This window comes from Papio anubis, chromosome 16, assembly GCF_008728515.1.
Source record: "Papio anubis isolate 15944 chromosome 16, Panubis1.0, whole genome shotgun sequence".
Classification (NCBI taxonomy): domain Eukaryota; kingdom Metazoa; phylum Chordata; class Mammalia; order Primates; family Cercopithecidae; genus Papio; species Papio anubis.
In genome coordinates, this window is record NC_044991.1 from 1,669,033 (window position 1) to 1,674,704 (window position 5,672).

Consider the following 5,672-nt stretch of genomic DNA (forward strand, 5'->3'; position numbering starts at 1 on the left):
CTGGAAACAGTGGAAATGGAATAAAATACAACTGACACAAAGAAACAAACCAGCCAGTACAACACCACAAGTAAAATCAACAAGTGTAAAAGATTAGGAAGGAATTTAAAGGCATCTTAGTTCTCTGCCCAGAGAGTTCAAAAAAATCTATGGAAAAATAATAAAAACTCGAACGTGATGATTATTCATTTATTTATTAACCTACCTCTTACTGTGTCTCTCCACTAGGGTGTTGGCACCATGAATTTTCTTCTGTTTCCTTCATAGTGTTTCTCTACCACATTTAATCGTCCCTACCACATGGTAGCACTCAATGAGTATTTGCTGAATCAATAAATTCATTCACATTGAATGAAGAAACTTCCTGTGTTAGGATCCCTCAAACAAGAGTGCAGGGTATAGATCAATAAACAAAAATCAACGGCCTCTCTATACATAAGCCAGGACAAAGAGAAAACATTTTTTTTTTAATGTATCATTTACCACAGAAAATATCCACATTACTTAAATATATATCCAACTAAAAGATCATAGAAGTTGGCAAAAATATTAGAAAATAAACCTAAATAAATGTTTCATTGTTTGAAAGAATCAATATAGAAAATACTGCACTTATTCCCCCAAGTCAATGTGTAAGTAAAACCGTAATTAAAATAAACAGTAAGCGTTTTTGCAAATTTTGTGAAGCAGATGCTAGGGGTAACGGGTGCATAGAGTATGATGAAGGCACACAGCAGACAGTCGGGTCTATTAATAAGTTAATCCAATTGACAGGCAATGATGAACAAAGGAGGGGAGGGGAGAGTAAGGGTGTGGAGGGCAGCAAAAATGCAAAATACGATTTAAAGCAAATATCCAGAATACCAGCATGTGTTTATTTTATTTTGTTCCAGACAACTGGAACAAAAGACAGAACACTCAAAGTCACCTACACGGAGATGGAAATTTGTTCTAGCAGAAGTAGCTTTGCTGTCCCGGTGAGAGGAAGGTGGGTGACTACATTTGTATGTGTAAACCAACGCGGTTACTATGGAAGGTACTCTTCTCATGCGCACACACTGGGAATAAACAATGTCAAGATGCTGCTGTGTTTGTTTTATGCTTCCATTTCACACCATACACAAATATAGACTTCTGGTAGATTAAAGCTGTAAACAGGTAAGGAAACATAATTACAATTTTAGAAAATATCTAGGAGAATATTTGCACGCCACTGCAGTAAGGAAGAGTTTCGTCGACAAGGCACAGTAAGCACTAACCACAAAGAAAATATTGGATGGATTTGCATACAACAAAATTTAAAACTGAGTGGCAAAAGACAACAACATTGACACAGGGAAAATACAAACTCCAGACTGGAAGAAGATATTTGCAATGCCTAAAACCACCCTTGAGGATAAAAAAGAACTATTTATAAAGGCTGGGGGAGGTGGAAGGCCCAGGAGCAAGGCTTCAGCCGTATTTAGAACATTCTAAAAAAGTTAAATGGGGTTGCTGCAGAAGACATTATTTCCTTCCTTTTTATGGCTGGATAGTATTCCGTGGTGTTTATACACCACATTTTCTTATCCACTCGCTGGTTGATGGGCACTCAGGTTGGTTCCCTCTCTTTGCAATGGTTAATTGTGCTTACATGGACTTATTCTTGGTGGGTGCCTATAGGCCTTATTCAAATGTTTTCTGAATTTTAGGTATGTTTAAATATTTCATAATTAATATCTTTAAAGATCGGCATTTAATAATGTGCATACACACTGGCCTAGCAACTCCATGTCCCATTTCCTGCCCTAGGACACGAGAGCATTTATGGTTCTGCTAAAATGTCACCATGAGAGCTGTCTCTCACCACGAAGGCTAGAACACCCCAGCCACTCCTTCCACGGCCAGGGTTTTCTCCACCTCTCTTATTGCTGATGCAGATGGCAGCATTGGTATATTTATTTGTTGGTTTATTATGAGTTCCCCCTCCACAATCAAATATAAGCCTCCCAAGTAGCAGGGCCGGGTGGGTAGTGACTGTAGGTTGAGGGATGGCTGAAGGGTGGGCAGCCACAAGCTTAACGAATGCCTACTCACCCAGGAAAGAAGGCAGCAGGTCCACGTGCAACCACACCCTGGGATCTTCAAGACAGGTGTGGACTGAAGCGAGTCACGACCAACACGTAACAGGGATGTAAACAGGGCTATGTGTTTCTGTGGATGCACAGAAAACGGCCGGGAAATAGGAGGCTGCACCCCCAGCTGCTTTTAATCAGAAGGAACGGGGACTGTAAAACAGGAAAATTCAGCTTCATTGTCGTCTGAACTTTTTTTTTTTTTTTTTTTGATGCGGAGCCCCCAGGCTGGAGTGCAATGGTGCGATCTCTGCTCATCACTGCAACCTCCGCCTCCCGGGTTCACGCGATTCTCCTGCCTCAGCCTCCCGCCGGGACCGGTATAGACACAAATATGCTAACATTGTGTCTGAAAACACTTCCTTGGATGTAAACTCTCACTGTTTCTCTCCTGATTATAAACCAAGTCACAGTCCCCCAGCAGTTCTGAAGGCGCCGAGCCCAGGCGGGAACTCAGACTGAATCGCGACGTCATTCAGGCACTAAAAACACGCCCGGGCCCAGAGTGCTGCCCGCCCGAGGCTTCCGGTCTGCGAAGCAATTTTATTTAAATTCTATGCAAAATAGCACCCTTTGTCCTTCTTCCCAGCGTCCTGCTTGCTGGGAGGCTCACTGGAGGCGCAGCAGAGAGCAGCATGGCTTTTCCTACGGGCTCATCGGAAGCCTCGCTGGGAGAATTCCCAAGATATTTTGCTGTTTGCTCAAACACACATTTTATATTTTAAATGCAGGCATTTGAGAGGGAAATCTGTAGCGTCCGAAGCATGGGTCTGTGGTTTTCAGCGGAACACACAGAAGGCCCTTCCCAAGATGGCCGGGGATTCCGCCTGCTGCCCTCCTTCCCGTGGTGCTGAGCGCGGGCGGGGCGCGGCCGCGTCTCCCTGAGGGCGTGGGTTTGGGAGTCCCGCAGGCTGGGGTCCCGGGTGAGGGATGCGAGCGGCAGCTCTAGAGGGGAACCGGGGGAGCGTGGCTCGGTGAGGGCGTGCTCGGAACACCCTCATCCCCGAACTTGTGTGATGCAACGTCGCACAAGAAGAATTCAAAACCGCGAGAAGAGGAGGACGCGGCCAGGCTGCACCCAGCCCCGGCGCCGCTGTGGGGAGGGAGAGGCAGGCCGGGCTGAGCGGGGCCGCGGGGACGCGCGCTCCCGGGCTTCTCCGGAGTCGGCCGGGGCCAGGCCCAGGACTGAGGCCGGACCGCGCGTCCCACCCCTCACACCCCTGGAAACTACGCCTCCAGGGTTCCCGCCATTCTCCTGCCTCAGCCTCCCGAGCAGCTGGGACTACAGGCGCCCACCACCACGCCCGGCTAGTTTTTTGTATTTTTAGTACAGACGGGGTTTCACTGTGGTCTCGATCTCCTGACCTTGTGATCCGCCCGCCTCGGCCTCCCAAAGTGCTGGGATTACAGGCGTGAGCCACCGCGCCCGGCATGGGTTGAGTTTCATGAAAAGCAGCTGGTTGCATCCTGGAGCCAGGAAAAGAGGCGCACAGGGGCCGGGGGGCCAGGGCCACGGAGGAGCAAGACCCCGGGGGAGAGGCCCGGGTCTAGGCCGGGGCCAGGGGAACGTGGTGGAGACCCCACAAATGGCAGCACACGGAAACAGGCGAAACAATTAAACGTAGCGCTTGTGGCAGTTTAAACCACACAGGGGCAAACGCTGTGACTCTGCCCGGATTCAGAGTGGGGGTCTGTGTCTACCCACAGGCTGCAGGGACCGGGCTCTGGGGAAACAACGGAAGGTAACAGAACGAGGCTGCTTTTCCTCCAGGCTGTTCGGTGCCGACACTTGTTCGCTGACTCCTGACTTAGAGTCCCGCGTGGCCAGAGAACTCTGGGTGCTTCGGGGTCACCATGGTGAGAGGAGAGGCCGCCCCACCAACGGAAGAAGCGATGGAGACGGTCTTTACGACCTAAGAACAGAAAGAGTTTCTCATACGCAATCTGAAAAGTAAATATTTATTTATTTATCGAGATGGAATCCTGCTCTGTCGCCCAGGCTGAAGTGCAATGGCACGATCTCGGCTCATTGCAACCTCCGCCTCCCGGATTCAAGCGATTCTCCTGCCTCAGTCTCCTGAGTAGCCGGGATTATAGGTGCCCGCCACCACCACCGGCTAATTTTTGTATTTTTAATAGAGACGGGGTTTCACCATGTTGACCAGGCTGGTCTTGAACCCCTGACCTCAGGTGATCCGCCGGCCTCGGTCTCCCAAAGTGCTGGGATTACGGGGGTGAGCCACCGTGCCGGGCCAAAAGTCAGTTTTAAAATGACCACGTGAAAAGTAAATGTCCTGTATCACTGAGCATTTTCTTTCTTTTTTTTTTTTTTGAGACGGAGTCTCGCTCTGCCGCCCAGGCTGGAGTGCAGTGGCCAGATCTCAGCTCACTGCAAGCTCCGCCTCCCGGGTTCACGCCATTCTCCTGCCTCAGCCTCCCGAGTAGCTGGGACTACAGGCGCCCGCCATCTCGCCCGGCTAGTTTTTTGTATTTTTTTAGTAGAGACGGGGTTTCACCGTGTTCGCCAGGATGGTCTTGATCTCCTGACCTCGTGATCCACCCCTCTCGGCCTCCCAAAGTGCTGGGATTACAGGCTTGAGCCACCACGCCCGGCCATCACTGAGCATTTTCTGAGGAAAATGAAAACCACAGACCCAGAAGACATTTGTGACACATATGAAAAGCAAAAACGCATTTTCGAAACATACACAGCATTGCTATGAATCATTTAAAAAAATGATTTCATCTCCTCTGCAGAAGCCTGAGTGAAGGACAAGGACAGATCATTACAAACCAGGGAGCTTGAAGAGCTAGTTAACAAGCACAGAAAATATGTTCCCCCACACTGTTAATCAAGAAAATTAAAACTGTAATGAGATGCCACATCGTATCCATGGGATTACTAAAAGTAGAAAGTTCCACAATACCCCTTGTTGACGGAGCAGGGGAGCAGCAGGAGCCTGCAGGAGATGAGACTGTAAACGTGCAAGGACATACTGGAGAAGAGTTGACAATATCTCACTCACGCGTATCAAGCCAAGTGCTGAAAGAAGAATTGGTTGTCATAAAGAAAACAGAAACCCAGCCTGGATGTAGCTTATCCCTCCAAGGGAAAGTTACAAAGAAGTTAAAATGAATGGGCTGCATCTCTGTGTAACAATTTGGATCAATATCAAAGACACATTTGTTAAAGCAAGGTGTACAATGAAACGTGCAACATGAAACCATTTGTCTGTTTATTAAAACACAGAAAACCTAACTCCACCTGGCTTATGACCACACACGTGTTAGAATTTGAAAAAAAGGAAAGGGAAGGAGGCTGGCTACACGTGCACTTTTGGAAAATTTCAGCCTCTGAAGGTCTGGGGCACCAGGCAGAGACCACGGCAGCCTTCAGGGATATGAGGCCAGTCCTTCAACTACATTTGCAAGGTTTTGTTTCTTAGGAAAATATTTCAAGCAAATATTTCAAAAATGACTAACTCTGAGTGGTAGGGAGTCGCCGTTTTATAGATGATTCACTTTTTCCTGGGCTTGGAATGTTTCATTTTTTAAAAG

General features: G+C 47.9%; 1 long non-coding RNA gene across 1 annotated transcript; it reads right to left on the minus strand.

The window, feature by feature from the left end:
* Positions 1-854: 854 nt before the first annotated feature.
* LOC110740594 lies at positions 855-3,145 on the minus strand. The gene is made up of 2 exons (XR_002515432.2): positions 2,077-3,145; positions 855-1,148 (listed from the first exon to the last, which is right to left on the minus strand). It is a non-coding gene; the product is annotated as an uncharacterized LOC110740594 (long non-coding RNA).
* Between the last annotated feature and the right edge of the window lie 2,527 nt (positions 3,146-5,672).